This window comes from Gorilla gorilla, chromosome 11 (genome assembly GCF_029281585.2).
Source record: "Gorilla gorilla gorilla isolate KB3781 chromosome 11, NHGRI_mGorGor1-v2.1_pri, whole genome shotgun sequence".
NCBI classification, from domain to species: domain Eukaryota; kingdom Metazoa; phylum Chordata; class Mammalia; order Primates; family Hominidae; genus Gorilla; species Gorilla gorilla.
Window position 1 is genome coordinate 78,918,713 of NC_073235.2, and position 27,583 is coordinate 78,946,295.

Consider the following 27,583-nt stretch of genomic DNA (forward strand, 5'->3'; position numbering starts at 1 on the left):
CCCATCTCTACTGAAAATACAAAAATTAGCTGGGCATGGTGGCAGGCACCTGTAATCCCAGCTACTCAGGATGCTGAGGCAGGAGAATCACTTGAACCCGGGAGACGGTGGCTGCAGTGAGCCGAGATCGTACCACTGCACTCCAGCCTGGGTGACAGAGCAAGACTCTTTAAAAAAAAAAAATCTTATCTTCAAATTGCCTATGGAGTCCACGAGAATCCCAGGAAGATGGCACATAAGTACTACTTCCCAGCCATGCATGTGACCACTGGAAAAATGCTACCCTGGACTGATATGGAGTCATTAATCAGGTGTCATGCAGTGGTCCAAAATGGCCCTTACACATCTATAGTGGACTGAGGAAAATCACTCTCCGTCCATGTCAGGCCATGACCACCCTGATCATTCACTGAGGCCACCTGGGCCTTGTCACAGCCACTGGCAGCAAAGGCAGCTCATTGTGCTCTTTCACCATTCAACAGCTGCTCCAGGAGAAGGTGTGGTAAGGAGGAGTCAGGCCAGAGGAAGTGAGAAGGAAATGAGAAGAGGTGATGGCATGGGGGTGAGAGATGGAGCAAGGAGAGGGAAGGAGGGGGCAGGCCTGCTTTCCCATTCTGTTGCCCTGAGCATGGCCAATCTGTTTCTCCTCTGTGCTTTCTTTATCGTCTGGGCTGTCAAGGGTAGTATTTCCAGTTTTCTCTGGCACACATTATAAAGTATTGGGGACAGAGGAGTATTGAACTTGAAGCTCCGTAAACCTTGCAAATTTCAGCCCATAACTGATTTTCTAATAGTGCTGTTAATGTTTTTTCCTTTCAAAACCCTCAATCAATGTTGATTACCAAAGGCTTCTGTGTCTCTCCAAAAATAGTTGAACTTGCTTTTTGGGGGAATGTTTGAATAAATATTTGCTCTTATATGATACTATACACTAAGTCCTTAAATAAAACTGGGTTTAAATGAAACCAAAGGGAAGAATCATAACCTTTTACCCTATGCCAGGCACCGTGCTAAGTTTTTGTGTGCCTTATTTCATTTATCCTCACTTCAACTCTGTGAGGTAGCATCTACTGGTATTATCTCCTGATGGGGAAATGGATATTAGTGTGATTGAGTTGGTTTAGTAAGGCCACACAGATAGTGATGGAAAGAGCTGGAAATATCCTACTTCTGCGTAACCCAGTGCTCCCAACCACTTCCCTAAATGAATATAGGTCAATATATATGTGTACATATATCAGTCCTCCTCACCCAGTACCAATTTTTATTGAACATGTACTATGTGCCAAGGACTAGACTAGATACCTTCCAAAGGTCTTCACATTTCATTAAAATAGCCACTCACTAGCTGAGTTTGTATACAACTGTTGCCCCTTCTCTACTAAGAGATAACGTAACATGTTGGTTTAATACTTGGACTTTGGTTTCAGACAGGCTGGGTTCAAATCTTGACTTGTCTATGTGCTGTTTATTGCATATTCTGGCAAGTTACTTAATTTCTCTGTGCCTCAATTACCTCTCTGTGACAACACATAAGAGTAGTATCCACCTTATGAGGTTTAAAGGACTTAAAATTTCAAGAATGCCTAGAACAGTGACAGATACCACCTAAGTTCTATAGGAGTTTGATTAATAAGTGAACTGGCTTTTAAAACATGGCTCAGGCTGCAAAGAGAATAGGGTGAATAGTGAACTCTTGCTAGAGAATAACTCCTGCAAGAAAGATATTTAAAAGAAAATAAAAAAAAAACTATCAAATTACAAAATCTATCACAAGTTTAAAATGAGAATATTACCCACATGTGTCTACGGAGCTGTGAAGTGTGAGTGTAATGAGCTAAACTGTCTAAGTTTATTCAAAAAGCAAAAGTAATAGGTCTCTTAAAATGTTTAAATAACAATGGCTGGTGATACTGGATCTTGGTTTTGAGAGGAGAACACTGTTGCCCACTTCTGAATTATTTGCTTCCAAGATGTTTTTGGATTGTCTAAAACAGGGTTAATTATTTCAGCTAATGAGTGGATTATTTATTATAATTATTTATGCACTGCCAGGGGAACATGAGGTGCTTTCTACACAGGCTCAAGTTGCCAAGGAACACAGTTGACTCTTGAGAAATTAAATAACTGGAGGCCAGTTTTATACTGATACACATATGCATTATTGATGCAGGCTTTTATGAGACAGTCTAGAAATGTCTTGTGCCCTTTGAGTTGATCATGAAAATCAGGCAAGCCTATCTTGAAACTTTTGTGGGCATGTATTCAACCTTCTTCATAATCTGTATTTAATTTCCTTGACAGTCATCTTTCCTCAGATTTTGCTTTTAATCCTTGCTATAAGAACCACTACTCATCAAAATGTCCATTTTCATAAGAGGTGGGAGGAAGGCTTCCTAGAGGGGAGTGTCTGCTTTGAAGGAGGAAGCAGAGGGTTAGAGAAATCAAAATATCAATTATCTGTAAGGTCGGCTGCTGCAGAGCAAAGCTATAAAACCGAGAGAGTTTACTGCAAAAGGGTGCCCCCTGCTGGGGACTCTTTGAACTGCACGGTCATCCGTTCTGAAGATTTAGCTCAACTCAGCCCAGAAACCTAATGCAGCGGCTGGAGAGGGGCCTCCTTCCCCCAGCACACAACTCATGGTCCCAGACATCTCTCCCAGATGTTTCTTTATGACCCGTCAAAATGTTTGCTAAATATCATCTGTTAATTTCCCAAGCATCCTGACTCTAGTTCTTTTATGTGTAACCTGATTCAAGATCTTAAAATAGCTGACAGCAAAATAAAATATAAAATAAAACATGAAGGTGCATTTGTCCTGAAACATCAACAAAGTGTGCTGTTCAGTAGGATTCCAATCTCAAAGGACATTTATTCATCACGATGGGCAGACTGGTGGGGTGTTTGGCGATCATCCCTAGTCTTCAGCTTTTTGATCATGAGATTTTAAAAAATGTCACCATCTGTAGGGAGAGCTACTGGTCTCAACCTCAGTTTGTTGTGGTGGCAGTCACTCTCCACCCTCAGCAAGTACCTCACAGCAGGACTTTGGTGCAATTGTTAAGGAGGTAGCATTGCTGCTGTCAGCCTCTCTTCGTGGATGAGGTCTGGCAATTTCTCCTCTGAGGCTGGTACCAGGCTCCATTTGATGAAAGAATTCACATTCCTCCTAAGGACTGTTTGGATTGTAAGACGGGATTCGTGGATGGAAAAGTGCTTACTGCAAAAGGAGTTTCTAGTGATGAAATACTTTCATCTGGAGAAATGGAAATGGTGGAGCCCACCCATCAAATCACACACCAGGGTTCCTCTACCCCTCAGTGGATAGAGGATCAGTTGCCATGGCAACCAAACCTTCAGCAGTTGCCCTCCAGACTGTGTAGGCTGGTTCTGGCAGGAGGGCTGACGTCAGGAGGTGGGAGGAAGTGGGGAGGAAGTCCACCCTTGAGGCCAGGCTGCTCAGGCCCTTAACACACCCACGAGTCCCCTGGATAGAGGGAAGTAGGTCCAGCTGCAGCTCTGCTCCAGGAAGCTGGGAGCCTGCAGCTGGTCTGGGAACCTTTTGTGCTAAGGGAGGTCTGTGAAGACAAGCAGTCACTGATCATAGGATATTTCATCAGAGCAGCTGCAATTGATCAGCTCCTGAATCAGTGCCTCTCAGAAGGTCCACCCTTAGAAACTTCCCAGGCTGCGTGCGTCACACATTATCTGAAAGGCTCTACTACTGTCACTGTTGTTTTAAATGGAAAGGCAACCTTAAACAAAAATTTTCCCCTAAGCAGCTGTTAGGATGGGTAACTGATTCTCTGTGTTCCGTAGACTAGCAGCATCATGTCACCTGGGAAACTGATGGAAATGTGCCCCATCCCAGACATACTGAGGAAGAAACTTTAGTATACGGCCCAGGAATCTGTGTTTGCACAAGCTCTCTGGGTTATTCTGATACACACTAAAGTTTGAGTACCAAGGAAATGGGTAATAAGTACATAATTTCATTAATACAGGAATATATAATGGAAACGAGTCGGGTGGGGGGGGGGGGGTGAAATGGTGACCCAAACCCTCTCTAAGATGAAGCCACATGTAGGTTCTTCATGCACAGAACCTATTGGTTTCCTCTTCTTCTGGAACCTAGCCCATCTTTAGTGTCCTGTTGAGTCTGGACAGATAGCAGTACTGTCCCCATCTTTGACATCATTCTTATGGAAGACACCAATGTATTCAATGATGATCAGCTTTCTAGTGGAGTTTCCAATAGCCCATTGCAGGGAAACACAGGGACTGCCAAATTGCTCGAGAGCTTTCTAAAGCCGTTCACAAGGTATCTCAAACCAGCTACATAAAGGAAAACTTTGGCTTCAGTAACTGTGATAGGCTTCAGAAGATAGTTGTAGGATGAGTGATCACAATGAACTATTATTAAGAGGCTAACAATTTTTTCACAGGGCACTGTGGTGTTTAGAAGGTTGTTTTGATCCTTATCTTTTTAGCCATTCGAAAAGTGCTTGGCCCAGGTCACTCTTAAAAAGGAGGACCTGAGTAACAGCTGCCCTTGATGGAGGGCTTACTATCTACTAAACCAGCACAACAATCCAACTTCTCACTCAGTTCTCACCACATCCCTATAAAGTAGATGCTTTTAATTTCCCCTATTGAGCAGTGAAAGAAAATGAGCCAGATGAGAAGTAACTTGCCCAAATTCCCAAAGCAAATAAGGGGCCACTCCAGGATTAGAACCCTGAGTGGTCTGACTCCAGAGACCATGGAATTAACCACAACCTCCCTGAAGCCCTAGACCAAAGGCCACCTCCTTTCCAGATCTCTGTAGAAACCACCTCTTCCTCTGTATACCACTCCTAATATTGCCACTGACAATTTGCAGAATTTTACATTGATGATCTCATTTTATATTCACAACAGTCCTATAAAGTAGACAGCGGTATCAAGGTTCCTATGTTACAGATGAGGAAACTGAGGTTCCAACTAGCCCAGCAGCCTGTCTGAAATTATAGTTCATACGACGCTGAGCCAAGGTTCAGACTTGGAAGCACGTTCACTTTTAATACACTCCATTCACCCACTTAGCTCATCATGGCTTGCATCCAAATTATTTATGTTGAAATCTGTGGTTGTTAGCTATTGATGGCAGACTTTCTGAGTTAGTAACCACTTTTTTCTTTTAAATATTCAGGAGATGAGGACTTAGAACTTTTAAAAACTATTACTTATTTTTGTATTACAAAAGTGGTACATGTTTATAATAACATGTCAAACAATTTTAGAAGCCTGTTAACCTTTTTATATTCCCCATAGCACCCAATATGTTGCCCTGGCATAAAGTAGCTTTTTAGTAAATACAATGGATGTAATTAAATATTGAATTGGTTTCTCACATAGGCACTGAGTTCCCAAGTATTCATTGAACACCAAAAACTGTGCTGGGGGGTTGTGGGGATGCAGCTGTGTCCTCTGTCTTCCCGGATAACAGGTAATTCAGGTGACATGAATGGGGCAAAGGGGGAAGGGCAGGCCCTGGAGGAGACTGCACTACACAACCAGATTCTGAGATTTCCATAAAGGCTTCCCAAGGAACAATATGAGTGAGTCCACACCTGAGATACATGTCTGAATTCTGCTCGCTTACTCCATGTTATTAATTTAATCTGCAACTGAATCCCCCCATTCACTCATTATCCAACAAATATTTATTGAACACCTACTTCGTGCTAGCTTCTGTGCTTGGCCCTAGAGGATTTTGTTGTTATCAAATAACAGGTTTATTGAGATACAATTAATATACCATACAATTCACCCGTATAAAGTGTACAATTTGATGGCTTTTAATATATTCACAGAATTGTGAGCCCATCACAACAATCAATTTTAGAATATGTTCATCACCCCAATGAGAAATTCCACAGCCATTCCCCACTTACCCTCAAGTCCCTCTGTGCTAGACATCTATTAATCTGCCTTCTTCCTCTATGGATTTGCCTATTCTGGACATTTCGTATAAATGGACTCACATAAAATGTGATTTTTGGTGACTGGCTTCTTTTGGCATGTGTTTTCAGATTCATCAGTGTTGTAGCACGTATTAATACTGCATTTCTTTTCATTACTGGCTAATATTCCACTGTATATACCATTTTTAATTTATTCATCAGTTAATAGGTATTTGGGTTGTTTCCACTTTGTAGCAATTATGAATAATACTCCTATGAACATTCAGGTACAAGTTTTGGTGGGGAAATATGTTTTCATTTCTGTTTCTTACTTAGGAGTAGAATTGTTGAGTCAAACCCCCACAGGGTTATTGTAGGAAAGCTACCTGGTGGATATCAAGTCAACTAGCCAGAAATTCCTCTCTTAGGTGAGGAATAGAAATGTTTAACCATTGGAGAAACTGCCAGATTATTTTTCAAAACAGCTGCACCATTTTACGTTCCCACCAGCAGTGTATGAGGGTCCCAATTTCATCGCATCCTGACCAACATGTGTTATTATCTATCTTTTCGATTATAGCCATCCCAGTGAGTGTGAAGTTGTATCTCCTTGTGGTTTTGATTTTCTGGGTAACCTGGAGAGTTTTGAGCACTGTGGTAACACAACTTGGCTTAGTTTTAAAAGAATCTGTTTGGCTAAGAATGAACTGCAGGGGGAAGAAGCAGTGGGGTCGGGTGGGGGGTTGGCGGAGCTAGTTCGGAGGGTAATGCAGTCATCCAGGTGAGAGAGGCAGGAGAAGTGGTGAGGAGTGATGGAATCTTGGAATCTGAAGAGCTCCCATGTAAGATGTGAGGGATTTCCATATTCTTTATAAGATTGGAAAGACAAGGATTCCATTGTTGTCCCTGGAAAACAAAGTAATGCATGAACCTCAGATTTTGTACTGAGAAAATGCAGTAAGAAGAGTGGTGAGCCTGAGAGCTCCTTTGTGATGGGATCTGGATCTGGATCAAATGCTTGATAGCATAGGGAGGGACTGCGGTGTTGAGCCTGACCATGGGGTCTGCCAGAGAGCTTGCGCTTGAGACCTGGTTCCTGCACTCATGAGTATGGGTGACTTTGGGCACCCCACTTAAGACCTCTCTGCCCCAATTCTTATCTGAAAAAGGGAAACAATTCCTGACTCTTCCAGAGTTGCTGTGGGAGAAATATTACTTTTAATGGCAAAAACCGCAAATACTTTTGCACCAACCTAATGTTTGGGGGGATTCAAACATTACCGTGATTTTCTCAGAGCTTGAGAAGAGAAAGATCAAGTTTGAGAGGAAGTCAGTGGAAAATAAGAGCTCTAAAATGTTTGGTTTAGACTCATCTTTGAGATCCAACTGCCATTCATATATTTCTACTCTCAAGTGCTTTTTTTTCTTTGACCTCCTGGAAAACGCAAACATTTTAGATGTGAAAATCTAAAATTACTTGGTTTTTTTTTTTGCCTTCCTGGGTCATATGACAGTCACATGACTTGGTTTAAATAAATTGGCTGGAGGTGTGTGTCAATGGATTCAGGAACTGTAACCATCAATAGCTTCAGTCTAACCTTGTACAATGTCACTCAGACACTGTCAAATCTCTGTAAGATCTAGTTGATCAATCAAATTAAGAAGGACACATGAGAGGCAAGGCAAGTTGCCATTCTTTGCTGATAGAGTGCGCCCTTTACTGAGTGCCCTTTGTTGTCTGAAGAAGCCAAAGACACACGTGCTTCCTGGGTAGAGCAGAGGAACAAGATTCTACCCATCATATTCACATTTCAATGGAACATACCCCTGGATACAATATCCACTGAGCTTTTAATAGCAATTTTTAAAATGTCTAAAACATAGATTATCACTTTTTCAGCTGAATGCTTTATTGCTTTACCTTTGGTTTCTGTTTCTAATTTGAAAAGTAAAATGCATAAATCAATTAGGTTATATACTTGATTTATTAGACAACATAAAAATATGTGAGCATGTATATCATTTTACAGTTACAAAACTAACAGTAATAGTACATATAAGTAGTGGCATATACCTACTTAGTTCATAGAGGAGTGAAGAGTATAAACCTTTTGCATTCTCAATATGATTACAGGGTCTTGAAGTGTGAGTCTAACAATTATCTTAGTCTTATGAGGTAAGAAAGTTTAAGCCCCACTAACTCCAGATTATCCCTATTTCTTGATTATTTTGAGTTGGGGATAGAATGAAGAAGAAAAAGACTGATTTGTCCTTTCCTTCAGGAACCTCTCCTTGGGCACTCAGTATTCTTGTAGGTCCAGAGATGGTGTGGCTGGTGTAGAGGTAGCTATTCACCAAACCCAGTCCTCTTTGTTTTTGGACATGTAAAGAATGTACATTTCCTAGCCTACTTTTCAATTAAATATGCTCATGGGACTAAGTTTTGGCCAACTACATGTGAATGGAGCAATGCTTTTCCATTACCCATTTTTATAACCATTATTCAATTTTTAAAAAGCAACCTCAAAATAGAAAACTCCTATAATGTGTTAAAGGGATCTTAATAACTGGTAACTGTTATTTTGGTCATCCCATACGTTTTGGTAGCCAAAGGTCTTGGCAAGAGCTTGCCTTAGAATAGCAGTTATTTACTCATTTAAGAGCAATTCTGACCAGTGAAGTTTACTAAGATGCAGATTCCAAAGAGAAGAAGACAGGAAATTATTTCACTCCATTGGAATTTATTCTCTGTTGCCAGAAGAACCTTGATTCCAGAATCATTCTTTGGTTGACTTTGGATATAGCAGCTGAAAAGCCTGAGAGTCCCCAAAGAGTTCCAAGCTTTCACCATGACTGCTGGGCGGGGGTGATGCTCCTTCAGTGTTGGTGAAGACTTAAGTCTTTTCCTCATCTCTTTCCTGATGTTTGGGGCCTTCTCCATGGGCCGGAACTTGGGCCAGGGTCTTGGAAGAGCCTCTCCTCTCTCATAACCTCACACAAGCTGATTAATGAAAACAAACTTTTTTTTTTTTTTTTAGTTTACTTATTTGACTTCCTTTATAAACGTTTCCAACCAGATTTTATGCCTGGTAATGAAATTATGCTTATTTTTAAACTTCTAAAAATGTTTCCGTCATCCTTGAGTTGGCTGGAATTTCAATTTATTCAGGCATGGATTATTCAAAAAGAAGCTTGCTGTATTTGGCAAATGGTAAGAACAAGGACATTAAACTATTAGCACTTGTAAGTACCATTGAGCAATACTTTTATTCCCTAAATGTAAAGCTTTGCATGAGAACGTGTCTAATATTTGCTGGTAGACCAGATTACTCGGGAGTCTCTTCTGGTCTCCTAAGTAAATAGTATTTCTTGTGTTGTAATTATTTATTTTCCCAAGAGGCCAGAAAGGCTGTAATCTTAACAACAGTTTTATCTGTTTCCTCTCTCTATAACGATTTACTATGTATACCTAAGAGACTGGGAAACCTCTTTGGGTTTCCCTAATCCAGACTTCCAAAAGATATTTCTCTTTTAAAGAACCCAGGAGTTAAGCCAAATCCCCTGTTTATAGAACGTTAAGGTTATGACACAAGTCAATAAAAGCCTGGAAGTGCTGTTACTGCTGACATTGCACCCCTAACACACACCATTGTGCCTTTTATTTCTCTTTCACAATAGTGTGGAGTTAAGGAGGGAGTGTAAAACTTAACTTTGAATTTCCTGGCTTTTGTTGGTTTGTTGAGCAATCCTAATGCTATTGAATTTTTTTTCCACTTGCTGGGTGGTTGTTTTTCTGGTGTGCAGTTGTGCATTGTATTTTTCTAAGAATTACAATGGTTTAGACACGTCATATTGGTGTGAATGTAAACCAGAGGTTAACCTTTGGCAGGATAAGGAGAGTAGAGGAATATATGTAAAATGTGTGAATTCATTTGAACCTGACAGTGATTTTCAGTAGGAGAGGGAGTTTTATGTACACAGTTCATTGGGCAGCTCTCTCTTCTTTTAGCCCATGGGTTGGATCTGCTCATGGAGTTGCTATTATTACATGAAGGTAAGAGCCCAGATGAAAGGGAACACATTCTGCCAATCAGCACGGTACTTCCAAACTTAGAGATCTCACATTTATTCTTTAGGGACAGTGGACACTCTTTCTAGTGAATTTACTGCAGAAAAGTGGCTCTGAGCTTGTTCCTATGGCAAAATTAAGAGGTCCCTTTGGTTGCCTTTTTCTCTTATTTCTTCTAGTAATTAACAAGAGTTTATACTGTTTATTTTTCTCAGTGCAAAAGCTATATATGTTCATAGTAGGAAAATTGTTAAAAATAAGCAAAAAGAGGAAGACAAAATCATTGCTTATCAACCGCTGCTAATATTTCAGCATATATCTTTGTAGGTATTTTTTATCATGTAAACTAATTTTTTTTAAAAAGGAATCATACCATACATACTGCTTTGTACCTACTGTTTATTAAACCATAGTGTCAAACAGAACTGCACAGCAATAATGTTTATCTCATTTTTAATGTTAATTATAAAGGCAATACATATGTATAGTTTTACAAAAAGAAAACATCAGAGGTTATTTATGCTAAAAGTTTCTAACTGTACTTCTCATATATATATATATACACTTTTTTATTTATTTTTTTTGGTTAGATGAATTATAATTTATGTGAGTACTCACCTCTCTTTTCTCTTTCCACTGGGCTGCAAGCTCTGTGGAAGCATGTCAGTTTTTATGGCCATTGCATCCCCAGCACCTGCATAGTGGCCAGTATATAACAAGCTCTCAATAAACAACTAATAAATGAATAAATAAACTTTTAGATTATTTTCATTTTTTCTCCATTATAAACACTCTTTAACGTATAACTTTGGGCGCGTATATTTTGTAGATTGTGTATAGTTCTAGAAATAGATTATCGAGCCATGAGCATGTGTGTCGGAAGCCATACTGCTTGAATTTGTATCCTGGTTCTCCTACTTACAAAGTGTAGTGTGCCGAGGCTGGCACATGAAAGCCAATTATGTACATCTCTTCCCAACTCTGAATTCAGTGACCTCATGTTGGTAGCCTGAAGTCAACTGTGGTGGAAGTATTTATACCACAGAAATTGGCAGGGCTTTTTATTTCCATTTTTCTTTCTTTCTTTTTTTGTTTTTTCTTTTTTTTACCCGAGACAGCTAGTTTACTACTTTACGATTGCTAAGACCCTAGGAAAGTTACATCACCTCTCCAGAGCTTAGTTTTCTTATGTATAAAATGGGGACAATTAAAGTCTGACCTCATAGTCAGGGAGGCTGCATTGCACAGTTACGGGAGGCATCATTCACATGGAAGTCTATGTGAAATGTGCCTTCTGGAATTGTGGAGTGTGCAGTGCTGCACAGAGGGTGGCTGTGAGGATGAAATGTTTAATACATGTAACTATATAAGCACTCAGCCTGAGCACACACTAAGCACTCAATCAATGCAAGCAATCATTATGTTACTTTATTGTAGATATATATATTATCTTAGGAGTTTCCAAATATTCTCCAAAAATAACAATTTATATTCTCACTACTAGTTTCCTTACTCCCTTGCCATAAGTGACTATTATTGGTCTTTGTCTTAGTTTAATTGCTGCAAAATATCTAATTATGGCATTCATTTGGTTTTCATTGATTATTAGGAAATCCAGGCATCTTTTCATTTGATTATTGGCCACTGGATTTCTATGAATTATCTGTTTATGCTCCTTGTATATTTTCCTCTTAGCAGCCTCTTCTCTTTCTCCTTCTTCAATCAATCTGTAGGAGTTCTTTGTGTATCTTTTGAAATATATGTGTTGCAAGCATTTTCCTCAGTTTGTCTCTTGACTTTGTTTATCCTGTTTTGTTTTTGTGTTTGTTTGCTACACCAAAAATATTTTAAATTAGTATGTAGTAAAAATCATGTATGTTTTCTGGGTTTTGTATTATGCTTAGAAAGTTACTTTAAAATTACACATATAATCTCAAAAATAATAATTATGGCAGAGTATTTTGTGTTTAGACAGACATCTGGGCTATTTTCAAATCTATCTATCCATCCTTTACCTATTTTTTAATTTGCTATTATAATTATGATAGTTAAATATGTATAAGTATATATGACAATTGTAAATGCACATAATTGTAAGTAGCTATTTTGTTATAAACAGCTCAGGTTCAATATCCTTGTGAGTACATTTTTGCACACATCTTCAATTATTCAACTAGGATAGTCCCAAATTGTCCCCCAGAAAGATCTTTTTCACAGTATTTTTACCCTCACTACCAGCAAATGTATTGAGAAAATAAGAAATCTGTGAAGCAAAATATTGTTCACATTGAGAGTCTGGGGTGCAGTTTGTAGTATTTTTCTCTTTTAGGTAAGAAGATGTCTCAGTGTCTTTCCAATTCTGATTCTGTCACATCTTCGCCACATAAATTATCCAAACACAAAGACTGAAATGCGTTGCTAAGCTCCTTATCAGATTTGGGAAAACAGCAACAACTGGAAAGACAATGTGAGCTGCTGCATAATGCTCATTATGGAGTCTTGAAAACAGACATCGCATAAACGCAAAGAGAGGCTAAGCAAATAAAGATTAAGGTGATGTGCCTGTGCGAGAGCCAAGCCCACAAAACCCGAGATGTGAATTAGAGACAATAAGGATGTGAATCCTGAGCTGTTCAGGAACTTCAGGTTCCTGGATGGATGGTGGAGAGTGCAAATGTGGTCTGAAGACATCTAATATATTTCTGGTGTGTGCTGCCACACTGCAAATTCACCAAAGGGTGTAGGAATGATTTCACACAACAGTTCACTTGGTGATTTACATGGGTGCAGGCAGTGGGGTCATATGACACTGGTGAGCCAATAGACAGCAGACCTGCTTTGCCACTGACAATCAACTGACACTGAGAGATGTCAGCAGCCAATATGACTGAGAACTGGGAAGGCATAATAACATTTACATTGATGTTTTCAGCTGCAATTGCTACATGCTTTTTCTCTGCTATTGCGAAGATACAATATGTTGATTGTACAACAAATTCCCAAGCCTTCATTCTTTAAAGCTTTCTAACCTAAATTTGATAATTTCACAGCAGTGCTGTGGCTTGCTGTTACTCTAAAATGGAATCAATATCTATCTTATATATATGGTTTTTCAGGGATCATTGTTTCTATTTCTTGAATACCACTGCCATTTAATCAAAAGGCAAAATTCAAGAAAAGGCAAGATGATATTGTGCTGAATGTTAAGCAATATTCTGCATGCATTAGACGTTGATGAATATTTCAAGGAGCACCTCATGACTAATCTTTTGTCACTTTAAGATAAAAGATTTAGTTGTTACACACCCAAACTCCTATACTCAAACCTGAAAAAGGTGATAATTTGGTAAGATTGAAGTCTGCTGTGTAGATTGCGTACCACCGTGTTCTTCAGAGAGAAAGAGAATAAAGGTTAAAAGAAAAAGAAAGCGGGAGGTATGTTCTAATTATTATTTATATTTCATACTTATAAAGATGCAACTGTTTCCTAGACTGCAGTGTATTTTTTTAGATAAAGCTGACAAAAACAACCATCACAACCAAAAAATGACAACTGCAGATGTTTAAGGCTGGTTGGTTATGGGGTCAGGGAGGTAATAAAGACAACTAGCTATCCATGATGCTCATTGAGGACTGGCTTGCTAAAATTTCTCTACCAGAGGGCTAGAATCTCTTTGCCTTTTTCTTACTGCTCATTTGGACTGCTTGGGGAGACAGTGCAGCATTAACAGAGAAATGCCATTCAAGTCCAAAGAGGACACTGGCTTTGAGCTTGGCTGGTGAGATAACTGTCCACCTTAAGAACATTGCTCCATTTTTTTTGGACTCCATGTCTTCATCTGTAAATGAGGTTTCAAATTCTGAGAAGAAAATTCCACGAATCTCTCCACCGATACCCACAGGGTAGGTGATCTTCTCTTTCATGCTGGAGGAAATTTGAGAGAGCAGATTGCCACTGTGTAGGTCAGGTCTGGGTTCTTTTTAGTCCAGAGTAGGGAAGAAACAGGAAAGAGGGCTGGTGTTCAAGGACCTTCAGCCACGAGAAGGGCTGTGTACCATGTAGCCCTCTGGGGAGGCATGAAAAGGCTCACCATTTTCTGAAAATGACTAGACTGCAGGATCCACGTGAGTGTGACTATTGCATTCATGACCTTATCCACAGGGCCTCACAAGGTGCCTGACATGCAGTAGGCTCCAGATGCATATTTATTATAAAGCGAATAGTCCTTAAGCTGCAGGGTCCCTTCTATTTGCATTCTAAGAAATAGTCACTTTTATGCCTAATTTTGTATTTGCAGTTTTATGAGTTTTATAAGAGGGTCTCCCAAACAGTATAAACTTCAAGCCCCACAAAACCTATGTTTGCCTCCCATAGGCATGCAATAAATATTTGTGGATCTAATGAGTAACAAGAAAAAGAAGGAACAAAACCCTAACTCCTCCCCCACCCAAACCAGTGGCAGCCGGGAGGATCAAATTCAACCTTGATCAGTCAGAGGCAGCATTCCTAAATTATTCCCAAGCAGCAATGGACAATGATTTACCTCAATTAATTCAGCCAGTTAAAAGCTTAGTTCTTACTTGCCAACCAAAGGCTTGAAGGCAAATGTGTTTAAGCCTCTCTAAAGATCTTCTGAGTGATTACAAGAGGATTGTAAACATCTCTGGAGGCAGGAGATGTAAGTATAGAAGGAGCGTTTGTGCTTGGCATTGTGCTAGGTACTTTCACATACAGTGTTTCAATTTATCGTTCCCATTTTGTGGATGAGAAAACTGAAGCACAGAGAGGTAAAATAATTTCCCTTAAAGTTATGCAACTATTAACGGGTAAAGTTTGGATATGCGTCCGAAATACTATGTATGTTTTCCACTCTTCCACACTGTTCTACAGTGACAAAATGGAGGGCCTTTTCTTGTGGGTTGTAAAAATCTAAATAAAAAATAAGAAAAGCACAAAGGAGAACAGCAGGAAACTAAAGTGAATAGGAATTAGTGGACATTGACAGCAATATGTTACCTGATTACTTCATGACCTGTGGCATCTTTTATTCTGCTGCTTATTGGAACAAAACCTGTATAATTCAATGTAGACTGAGAAGAATCTCTGCATTTGGGCGATAGGAACTTTAAGAATCTGTGAGCTTAGAAAGCAATTTGAAGCAGAGGCTGTAGATGATTCAAAGATCAAATCCGAGGAAACATGTAATCAGAGGGATCAAAAAAGTGCTTAGGGCTGGGTGTGGTGGCTCATGCCTGTAATCCCAGCACTTTGTGAGGCCAAAGCAGGCAGATCACTTGAGGTCAGGAGTTCAAGACCAGCCTGGCCAGCATGGCGAAACCCCGTCTCTATTAACAATACAAAAATTAGCCAGGTGTGGTGGCGCAGGCCTGTAATCCCAGCTACTCTGGAAGCTGAGGCGGGAGAACCACTTGAACCTGGGAGGCGGAGGTTGCAGTGAGCCGAGATCATGCCACAGCACTGCAGCCTGGGTGACAAAGCGAGACTCTTGTCTCAAAAAAAAAAAAAAACCAAACAAACAAACAAACAAAAAAACCCAAAATGTGCTAAGACTGAAGTGAGAAAAAATAACTTCTCGGTAGAATTTTAATTTTTTGTAGTTCTGGAGCGCTCTTGGTGATTCATTCCTTATGGTAGGAAGCCCTCAAAGAAGTCAGTTTTTTGGGCACTGCAGTGTGTAAGGCTGTGCTAAACATTGTGGTACATTCAAAAGAAATGCATGGTTGTAATTTCTGCCCATAAGAGCCAACAAGGCAGTCAGGAAGTCAAAACAGGCCCAGAACATAGGAGATAGAATCATCTGTGATGATAGAAAGTCAATTATGAGGAAGGAATAGGAAATAAGGAAATAAGGCAAAATAGAATACACTGCTCATTTGGTGGATTTCTTGACCTTTTCTCAGTGTCTCACAGTTTAGAATACAGATTTATGTGCATCCTTACAGCAATCTTGTGAAGGAGGCAGGGGAAGTATTATTATTAGGAGACTCAGAGGATGAAGTGATTTGCCCAAGGCCACCCAGCTGGGAGTCAAGCTCACACCTGCTGATTCCCAGGCTAGTGTTCTTACTAGACGATAATTCTTTATTGAGTCACATTTTATTGGGCAGTATTTACATGACCTAATGCATTTTAAAACAGCGACAAGTTTCCTATTCACTGACAGTGAGTATACAAATTTGGCTCAATATTAAAAGTGTGAGCGGAGAAATCTATGACTTTGGATTCAGGCTAAGGAGACATTTGGACATATTCTAGGACTTGGCCAGTGGTGCGCTGCTTAAATGGCTCTAGAGAAGTGCAGAACCTGCTCTGCAGCATTTACTAATTTCCATAGTGTTGGATCCTCCCATCCTAGCTGATTCTAAGCTATCAACCTAGTTTAAGGTCCAGCTGAGGAAATTCATGAATATCACTGCTAGCAGTAGTTTCTTCACTCTTCTACTGTTAGTTTTGGCGCTAAGAAGCATCTCGAGATAAAATTTTAGACCCAACTTGAAAATCTTGAGTTTGGTTCCGGGGTTATGCCTCCCTGTCTTCTTTGTCTGTGCCTGTCCATTAGAATACAAATTCATATTATGTGTCTCATTGATTTCTTAGAAAGTGGTTTGACTTTATCTGTTTGATATATACATGCTGACTACATTATTGATTATTACTTCTTTTTAATTCTCTTTTTTTTTGTTTGAGACAGTCTCACTCTGCCACCCAGGTAGACTGATAGTGGTGCAATCTTGGCTCATTGCAACCTCCACCTCCCAGGCTCAGGTGATTCCTATGCCTCAGCCTCCCCAGTAGCTGGGATTATGGGTGCAGTTCACCACACCTGGCTAATTTTTTTTATTTTTAGTAGAGACAGCATTTTGCCATGTCGGCCAGGCTGGTCTTGAACTCCTGACCTCAGGTGATCCACCCACCTCAGCCTCCCAAGGTGCTGGGATTACAGACGTGAACCACCATACCCAGCGTACTTCGTTTTAATTCTTAAAGAACAATGAACTCCTAATGGATCTGAAGTCTTTCCAGGACCCATAAGAAAGATGTGGTTTCATTTAAATATTCTCCCTTTCCTAACACATGAAAACATTTCTATAGGGAACTAATCCATTCAAGATCTCTACTTTTGCTGAATTTCATATATTCTGATGTTAATGAACATCTGATTCTGGGTTTCTGATGCTTCGCCTTGATTCTGTTGATTGCTATTCCTTGCCTTAGCAGCACTGCTTTTCCATGATTATGTCAAAAGATTTGCTTTAATCATGTTGCTGTGAAAACCTGAAGCACAAGGTATCCATTCAGTTTTATTCTTCCCCAGTGGGCACAACTTTCACTGGATACTAATGAAAGTTGCAAATGTGGGTAAAGGAGAAACTAGTGCCTTTGGAGTTGGGCTGGTTATTTAAAGAAGTATTGCCATGGCACTTAAGGGAAATGATTTATCTGTTTTGTTTTGTCCTCCTATAAATCAAAAATACACCACAGTGTTAAGCATTTCTCAATATTTATGCTAATATAAATTTGGGCTTACATACTTGACACTAATTCAGGAGAAGCTGTGGTATTAGAATAATGGCTACCTGTGACAGCCACAGTGTTATTCAACAAGCACTTTAACTCTTTATTAGGCTATGGATGTTCTGCAGAAAACAGATGCAGTAAATTTCCCTGGCAGAAGCAGCTTCTCTGGTAGGTAAATTGAGATCACATTTTTTATCTTTTGCTTGGTTTTGTTTTTGAGACTCGGTTAGCAATTGCATTTATAAATTTCTTACTAAGGAGGCACTTGGAATAGAGTTAGGATTCAGAGGATGAGTCCTGTGGGAAATCGGAACCCAGAAATTTTGACTGTGTAAGTCTTGAATAGTCCATGGATCCAGCAGGCAAACAAATAAACGTTTGCTAAAGGACAAATTTTTGTCACTTAACTAAGTTTCTTCCTTTTCTGTCATTGTGTTAGCATCACCAAGATGTGAATCTTTCAAGTTCCTCAACATCTTTGTGCTTCAATTTTCTCACAGAAAAATGGGAATAATAATAGAACTCATATCAAAAGAGTCCTCCATCCATCAGAGTGAGAGTGAGTGAGACAAATGCATATAGGTTGTGCCCGTATATGCACGTGGCAGGCAGGCTCACTACAGGTTGCCGGGTGTGACATTTGCCACTGACACCTGGGATCCCGATAATATCTCTGAACTCTGGATTGTGTTAGAGAATTTGTGAAAGTCCACTAGACCTCATCAACCACAGGCAATTTTCTGAGATGTCATGTTGGGGCATCCCCCAACTAGTCTGTAGCAGAGGCCCAGAGACTTGCTGGGGTCTACTGCACTGGGGGTGTCTTCAGTGCCTCTTCAGTCTATGAATTGGGCCAATTGCTGATTAGCTGCCTGGCTGACCTTTGATTGGGGGGAACACTTCAGCTTTACTTTCCGTATTTCTCAGTGTCTGAGTGCATTTTTGACATTTCCTATCTGCATCTACCCACAACGTGCCCACATTTAATTTGGTAATTGGCTTCCTCTGGAAGATATAACTAATGTAGATACCATATTTCTCAAGAAAATTTGGGAGTTTTTTGATTATTTTTGATGCAAAGTACAATGAGAATTCAAGACCTTATTATTCTTACTAAACAAGAGGCACACCAGGTTTAAACTCAGATTTGTTTCTGTGTTAATAATACATTTGTATTACCCTTCCTTGCAATCCCCGTCTCTACTCCTGCTATCTTCAATGTGAGTTTGCACTTGTCAAAATGAATAATATGCAGCATCAATTCAAACTCCACTTTTCCAGTGTGTTCAGCTGTAATAGTTTCACTTTGCCTTGATTCTGTTGATTGCTATTAAATCCTGGATTGCTTTAAAATCTGGGAGATAGTCCTTAAAGTCTCACTTATAAATTGTGTGCATTTATTAGAATCTTGCTTAGAACAAAGAGTATTCAAGCCCCGGGAAAAGATTGCCGTTTACTTCTACACTCTAGATAGAAGAGGTTGCAGAAACACATTTTATTTTTTGAGGAAAAAATTACTTGTTTAAAAGGTATAATAAATGGTTGTGGAGAAGACCTTCCTTTTCCTTCCTTCCTTCCTTCCTTCCTTCCTTCCTTCCTTCCTTCCTTCCTTCCTTCCTTCCTCTGTCCCTCTCTCTGTTTTGTCTTGTGGGGGAAAATTATAATCTAAACCCAACACACTTTAGTGAAGACAGCGGATTTTGGCCAAGATTCACAAGTTTCTTTGTGTCTATATGCCATTGATGTAAATGAAATGTTAGTTGAATGTATTATGAGAGCATTATTCTCATGGGGTATATTTAGATTTCAAAATCCAGCCCCCAACTCTTTTATTCAATGACTATGGTTATTTTAGACTACGTTTTAAGAAATAATTCCAGATAAAGTATTACAAATATCAAACCTATTTTTGTTTTAAGAAAATCAACCTACTCCAAATAAACACCCATCCAAAGTGTAGTTAAGTCAGTTGAGCATGGTAAATAAAATCCAGTGGCTATCAATACTGGCTGAGCACACCTGCAGGCACAGCTGTGTGCTGGGTGCTGGGCACAGGAGTCCTGGAAGGCACTGTGACAGAACAGCTTATGGGAGAGGAAGAGGGGACGCTGATTTGTTGAATGCCTGTTATGGTTACAACTAGATGCAGGTTTACCATGAGGCTAATGAACCTTGAGCTTTAGGGCCCACATTTGCACAGATCCTTTCCAAGACCCTGTAGCACCTAAGTAATATGTTCACATGGCCACGTGTTTTATAAAGTTTGGAAAAATAAGATATTTAAGTGCAGTTAGTTATGATCACTGTTTTTGTTTGCTCCTACTTCCCCTTTTGATAGGTACTTCCTTTAGTATTGAGTAGTGGGTGTGTTTAAAGATGGCCACTAGTATTTTGGGGACCTCGTTAAGGGAAATTGGGTTGGGACAACATTTTGTTTTGGTTTCCTGGTCCGCAGTCACTTCATGCCCAGTTATGTTCTTGCTAACCATCCCAGTGTAGAGACAGCTTCCCAGAATACATGTACTGTCCACCGGCTGACACCCAGCATGGGGGACAAAACTCAGAGCCCAGGCGTTGTATCACAACAGCAACACGCTCTACAGGGCCTGGCATCAGCATCAGAAATAGGTGACCGATGAGGGAGACACAATATTTGAAATGTACAGAGGCAGAAGCTGGTGTCATCAATGACTGGTGAAAACGGAAGCTCTTTTCTGTCAGGAATATACTTAATAATGAAACACAAATCGCCGTGTATAAACCCACCATACATTTTTCTTGGTGTGAGAAAAACGTGAGAAAAATGTGAGAAATAGAATGGATCATAATTCTTGTATTTTTAGGGTACAAACCCGTAGCCATATTATAAACAGAAATATGGCTGTGTTTAATGCTTAATGCATCCAGCTATCAATAATATAAAACAAGTTTTGTTCAATTGAAGTAGAGCAAAGGCTAAATTATCTTTTTATTCTCTCTATAAAAATCATATTACAAAATCATTGTCATATAAAGAAGTGATAAAGACTGTGCAGCCAAATATGGGGAAAATATTATGGAGGTTCATCAGGCTATTAATAAAAATATTGGGTTATTTTTCTGTATTTTGTGATGCATATGGCATTTGGCAGCTTAAAAATATGTAATTTATGGTGATTCCTTTTCTCTTTCTAAGTATGCATTCACTTTCACTTTCTCTTCTAGTCTTTAGACAGTGCTCTCCAAATTGTAAGCACTCTGAGCCCCACACAGTCTGGATCCACCAGGCCCAGGCTCTGTGCCAGTTTCAGGCATGTTAATCTTATTTCAGCTGCACCTCGGCTGGGCATGCTAGAACCTGCTCATCCCTTTTCGTACAAAAAGTGAGGCTCAACAAGGTGGAGTCAGTTTCCCGAGGTGAGATATAAGCGCAGGCCTGGATCCTTCCCCAGGTCAGCCTGTATTCACCACATGCTGGATTCACACCCAAGCCCAAGACTTGGCAGTGAGACTTTTCTCTTTTCAAGGCTGCCCTTGATGTCTGTCCTTTAATGTAGCACTTAGGAGCTTTCTCATTTAGCCTTCACAGTAGTTTTTTTCTTGTTTCATTACACCTCCCTTATTTTCAGCAAACTTTAAAAAATCTATTTCACACTGTGAGCAGAGGTCACCAGGTGGAAATCTCAACCCCTCCTCTTCCTCTGCCCCCCGCCCCCAACCATCCTCCTCCTAGCCTGTCCTAGTGGAACTCAGTGAACGATGCCCCTCTGTTTCCCTCCTGCAAACCAGCAGTCCTCCCCACTTCACTCACTCACTCACCTCTGCATTCAGTCAGTTCCAAGATTTGTAGAGTTCAGCTCGTCAATACCTCTCGCCCTCCCTCCATCCCGCCGACCCTCCCCTCTGCCCCATCATTAGCTCAGGCCCGGACTGGGATTGGTTTAACTAAGTGACCTGCTACTTGGCCCCCTTGGTTTAGCTCTTCTTTAATCTGTTCTCAACAATGCTGCCATCTGATTCTATTCCCCTTCTGTTTAGAATCGTTTAAGTCATTCATTTATCATCTAACAAATCCTTACTGAGATGCTAATTTGACGTGGGCAATGGGGACACAGTGGAGAACAAGACAAAGTTCCTACCTTCATGGAGCTCACATTCTAGCATGGGGAGACCCACTATAAACAATGTTAATAAGTTAAGAATATAGATATTTCTAAAATCTGGACAAAAATGTGCATGTCAGAGAGTGATAAATGTTAGGCAGGAAAATGAAGCAGGGTAGGAGACCTAAAGCAAACAAGCAGCAAGGGAAGGAAATTTCTTATTTTGTGTATAGACTGGCTGGAGGAGGCCTCACTGATAAAGCAGATATTTGTCTGAGCAGAGACTTGAATGAAGCAAGGGCGACAAGCCATCGGGACATGCGGAAGAACATTCTAGGAGAGGAAACCGTAGGAAGGAGCATGACTGCCATGCTGGAGGAGCAGCAAGGAAGGTGGAATCTTGGTAGCTTGGTGGGAGCTCAGGGGCATGGGTTGACAGCATGGCATTGGGTGTATGTCATGGGAGGCCTCTTGCTATTGAGAGGTTTGGTTTTTACTCTGAGTGGGTTGCAGCATTGTGAGGTTTTGAGCAGAGTAGTGATATGATCTGAGTTGTAGTTAACAAAATCACTCCTGGCAATGTGTTGGGAAGGGATTGTAGAGGGGCAAGAGTAGAAGCAGGGAGAACATCAGGAGACCACTGCCATGATCCAGGCAAGAGATGATGATGGCTTAGAGCGGATGGCGAGAAGTGGGCAGATTCTGGATGTCTGTTGCACGGTTCTGTGTCCTTCAAGATAAAATGCCAAGTGCTCAGCATATCACACAAGGTCCTTCATATCTGTCTCCTTCATATTTCTTAGCTGTCCCTAGGGCTTTGCACATACTACTCTGTGTTCCCGGAGCCCCTGGCTACTTCCTTGAATGCACAACTCAGTAAGCCCTCTCTTCTCTTCTTCGTCCAAACCTGGCTGGACTATTTTTTCAGCTCCTTGCACTTGTCTCCATTCCTTTGTGATATAACTGTGTCTTTACTTGTTTGCCTTCTCCACACTGGGCTGTGAGCTCTTTGAAGGAAGAAATTACCTGAGACTGGGTAATTTATAAAGGAGAGAGGTTTAATGGACTTGCAGTTCCATATGGCTGGGAGGCCTCACAATCATGGTGGGAGAGAAGGAAGAGCAAAGGGATGTCTTACATGGTGGCTGGCAAGGGGACTTGTGCAGGGGAACTCCCATTTTTAGAATCATCAGATCTTGTGAGACTTATTCACTACCACGAGAACAGTATGGGGGAAACCGCTGGCCTGATTCAATTATCTCCACCTGGCCCCACCCTTGACACATGGAGAGTATCACAATTCATGGTGAGATTTGAGTGGAGACACAGCCAAACCATATCACCAGTGCTTGGCACATAAAGAGATGTTCAATAAATATTTGTTTCGTGATGAAATATATACACTAATGAGGCCTGGGCTTGAACTTCCTTTTTTTTTTTTTTTTTTTTTTTTTTTTTGAGATAGGGTCTCACTTTGTCACTCAGGCTGGAGTGCCATGGCATGATCACACCTCACTATAGCCTCAAACTCCTGGGCTTAAGTATCCTCCCACTTCAGCCTCCCGAGTAGCTGGAACCACAGGCATGTACCACCAAGCTTGGCTGATTCTTAAATTATTTTTGTAGAGATGTGGTGTGTCTCTGTTTTCCAGATTGGTCTCCAACTCCTGGGCTCAAACAATCCTCCTCCCTTGGCCTCCCAAAATACTGAGATTACAGGCATGAATCACCATGCCTGGCCTGGGCTTGAACTTCTGGTTCTTCAAGGAAAAGCCCTAGAGAAGCATTCCCAGCCTAGGGACATACATAAACAAAGACAGCAGTGGGATTTAACTTTGGAATATAGACACTGCAAACTTAGGAACTTTTTAGAGTATTGTGGGGTTTAAACAAACAAAAAGAAAAAACTAGCAGTATAGGCAAAAGGAGTGAAGGGTTAGCAGTTATGGAGTAAAAATACAAAGACTTACTGTTTGTAGAGTGCCTACTCTCAGTCATACTCTCTACTAGCATCTGAACTATGGAGAGATTGACCTGGAGGCTTCTGGGGCCCTGTGAAACCTGGCTGAGTGTGTTTTTTAAAAAAGTGTTATGGTCTGAATGTTTGCATCCTCCCAAAATTCATATGTTGAAATATTAACCCCACGGTGATGGTATTAGGAGGCAGGGTTTTTGGGAGGTGATTAGCTCATGAGGGAAGAACCCTCATGGATGAGGTTAGTGCTCTTACAAGAGGCCAAAGGGAGCTGATTTGCCCCTTCTGCCATGTGAGGTTACAGTAAGAAGATATCCATCTATAAGAAAGCGGGCCCTCACCAGCATCTAGCCATGCTGGCACTGTGATCTTGGACTTCCCAGGCTCCAGGACAGTGAGAAATAAATTTCTGTTGTTTATAAGTCACCCAGTTTAGTGTATTTTGTTACAGAAACCCAAACAGACTAAGAGAATAAGCTTCCAAGAGTTCACCCATCCTCTGAACAGGCAGAAGGATACAAACATGATGAAACCAGCATTTGAGAAAGAGTATGGAAATGGTCCCTTGCCAGGGTCCCCATGTGTCACCATATGCAAGTACCATAAAAATACTTATTCTTCTTGGCATCCCCAACAGCATTTAGAATTGGTATGACTGCTGGGTACTTTGTCACAATTCACTTGTTAGTCTTCACCTAAGTGGTTTTATCTCTGTGTTTAGCATTTCGCCTGTATTGTCCCCCACCCTCAGCCCACCTCTTACTCTACCTGCTGCTATTGTAATTAGCTTTCTGTGGCCAAATTTGACAGCACCTCACCTCAGCTACACCATGGACCTCTTGCTTCCTGTCCCAAGGCCCCTCTGACATCAAGGCTGAGAGAGATGCCTGTGGAACCCATTCACATACGCAACCTGGAAGTGCAGGAAGGTAAAGTTTCACAGGCAGCCCTTGATCAGTGGAAATAAGAGCTGGCGGAGAAATGCTTCCTCATCTGTGTCCCTAGGCAGGTAATTCTGAGGCACATTCTTTTTTTGAGATGGTCTCGCTATGATGCCTAGGCTGGAATGCAGTGGCGTAATCTCGGCTCACTGCAACCTCTGCCTCCTGGGTACAAGTGATTCTCCTGCCTCAGCCTCCCGAATAGCTGGGATAACAGGTGTGCACCATCACACCCAGCTAATTTTTGTATCTTTAGTAGAGAGGGTTTCACCATGTTGGCCAGGTTGGTCTCAAACTCCTGATCTCAGCTGACCCATCCACCTTGGCCTCCCAATGTGCTGGGATTACAGGCGTGAACCACTGCGCCACTGTGCCTGCCTGGCCTCTGAGGCACATTCTATACAGTGTCTCAGAAGCTCCTGGAGGCTTGAGCTCCATCACTCACAGCATTGACTGGACAACACACCCTTCTCTGGGCTTTCCCCTCTTTCCTCTTTTATTGTCCACAGTGTCTCATTTCCATTTCCTGTTTTTTTGCCTCTCAACCAGATGTGGCAGCACAGTTGAAGGGTAGAAGGGAGCCAGGCTCAGAACCCCATGCTTAGTACCCTCAAGTCATCAGAACACCAGGACTACATCTTGGAGCCAAATAACATGTTTGCAAACAAAATATACACAAGGAGCAGTTTGGGAGAAGCAAAATCATCAGCATAGCTGGTTGAACACCTTCTGTGAAAAGATTTTTCGTTAGATATTCTAAATGTTACCTTCCAGCTTCAATAGGTCAATCCGTTTCTTTCTTCTATGGACACAGGGACCACGTTTTTCAGGAACAAATGACCCTGAGCTGAGAATCCTTGTGGGGCAATCTGCTGCATTATTCCCTGATAAATGGCCTTTACCATAAAGATGTCATGGATTGCCACAAAGAATATTCTAAAAAAGGAATATTTCTCATTATGAAAAATCCTGTGAAGACAGTTATCACAGTTTTGCTACAAACTGTCATAGCAAACAGTTGTTTTCTAGTTGATACAACATTATTTTGTGAAGTCTTTTATTTATTATTAAAATGAGAATTCCATTAATTTCAGTCTTGTGTTTCTAAAACGTAATATTTTCTCGTAGGGATCAGGAATCAGGCAAACATCTTTCATTTTTGTCTAAGATGGGTTTGGGTAGACAAAAAGTGAAATGGATTGCATCTCTCACAAGTACAAAGCTGCCTTATTATCGGAGTCCTTCCATTACGCATTGTGCAGAGGAGCGAAAGTAATCATAACATGAAAGTCTTTACTAATGTTATTTATTCATTTATTCACTTAAAATTCATTTATTCACTTAAAAATCTCTCCCCTAGTTAACACAAAATTTGCCATTTACTTTAACAAAATAGTATAAGTGTGCAAAGTGAAGCTGTAAATCTTACAAAAGATGTGGGATTTGTAAAGTTGATAAAAGTGATGTTGACAATTGTTTGAATCATATGCAAAGCTATAGAAAGATAGGTGCAGCAAACCACCATGGCACACTTTTACCTATGTAACCTGCATATCCTGCACATGTAACCCAGAACTAAAAATTAAAATTTAATTAAAAAAGAAATTAAAGAATCAGTAAAATAAACAATAAGTAAAAGAGAAAAAAATGATGAACTAGAAGTTCTTCATAAATGTTTAAAAATCAAATGATTAAGAGGGCCCTTGAGAAAATACTAAAGTCCTAAAATATTACTATTTTTATGATAGGGATATCATGATGTGGTATTATACTATCATAAAATTTGGTAGAAAAGTTATGTGAAGAAATCTACTTGTTTCATTTTTGGTTCTAAAGAGTAATTTATAGTTGCAATTATAGCCCACACTTTAAAATATATGATAATGTAAACCTCTTTTGGTAATTTTTAGGTTTTTTCTTTTTTTCAAAGTGACGTTCCATTCAAACGTTACTCTCAGGCTCAAACTATTTATGCTGAATTTTTAGTTCTTGCTGTAAATGAATTCACTCAAAGAAGCTCTTGCCCATTATAAATTGTCCTGTATATGAAATCACAGAATCATGAATCAAGGCATTTTAGAACTTGGAAAACAGTTTCAGGAAGCCATCTGCCTTTGTATGCTCACTTTGCAGTTGAACATTTTAGAAATTGGATGATACAGCTCACTGTCAGGGATATGGCAGGTAGGGGGAAAAGATAAGATTCTAAGTCTTATGATTCCCAACAGTTATCCCTACACTATGCTTATGCAATTTTGCCCAAATCATCAAAATTCTTTGCATCTGAGAACTCAAGAATTATACTTGATACATGGTCATATCCATAAAGTTTTTGGAGAAGATTGAGAAAAGGTGCCATTCAAAATTTAAATATAGTTACATAATTCTTGATTACTTGGGTCTCTGGATTAGAATGGAAGTACAGATAGTTGAAAAAAAAACCTCGAATGCTTAAAAATATTTTAGCTCTGTTCTGTTTTATAATGTATGACATTCTCAAAATTACATTATATTTTTACTCTGAAGGTTTTAAAATGGTTTTTGGCCAAAAGTATTAAAATTCTGACCTAATAATCTAAAAACAGTAGATAATTCAGAAACTATTTATATTAAGCTTTGTAAAACCTTATAGAATATTCTGGTAGTGAATTTATCTTTTCTAAATATATCTTGAAAAATGTGTAAAATTAGTTTGTCTTTCCTCTGAGCACAAATCACTAGTAGTGGGTGGTAGAAGAAGTCAGTTTTGAATTAAAAATTTGTCTTAGATAATCCACTGAGCCAAGAATATGCATTTAGATGTTATAGAGTTGCTTGTATTTCAATGTTTTAAGGCATTAAGAAAATACTCAAAATGGAGAGAGATGTTTTTGGATCATTAAAACTACTTAGTATCAATAAGAAATACAAATAAAAAAAACTCACCTTATTACTTATTGCATTATACTTGATTCCCTCCCCTGTCCCCCTCTTGAAATTACATCTGGTTAACAGATGGCAGACACTAAGATTGCACAAAGAAGCAGTCAC

General features: G+C 40.0%; 1 long non-coding RNA gene across 1 annotated transcript in view; it reads left to right on the forward strand.

Annotated features, from left to right (window-relative positions):
- The first annotated feature begins 8,725 nt into the window (after positions 1 to 8,725).
- The window catches only part of LOC129532117 (uncharacterized), a 128,352-nt gene continuing 109,494 nt past the window's right edge, over positions 8,726 to 27,583 (forward strand). The window contains exon 1 of the long non-coding RNA XR_010129627.1: positions 8,726 to 9,157. This is a non-coding gene — a long non-coding RNA (uncharacterized lncRNA). The remainder of the gene's footprint in view (positions 9,158 to 27,583) is intronic.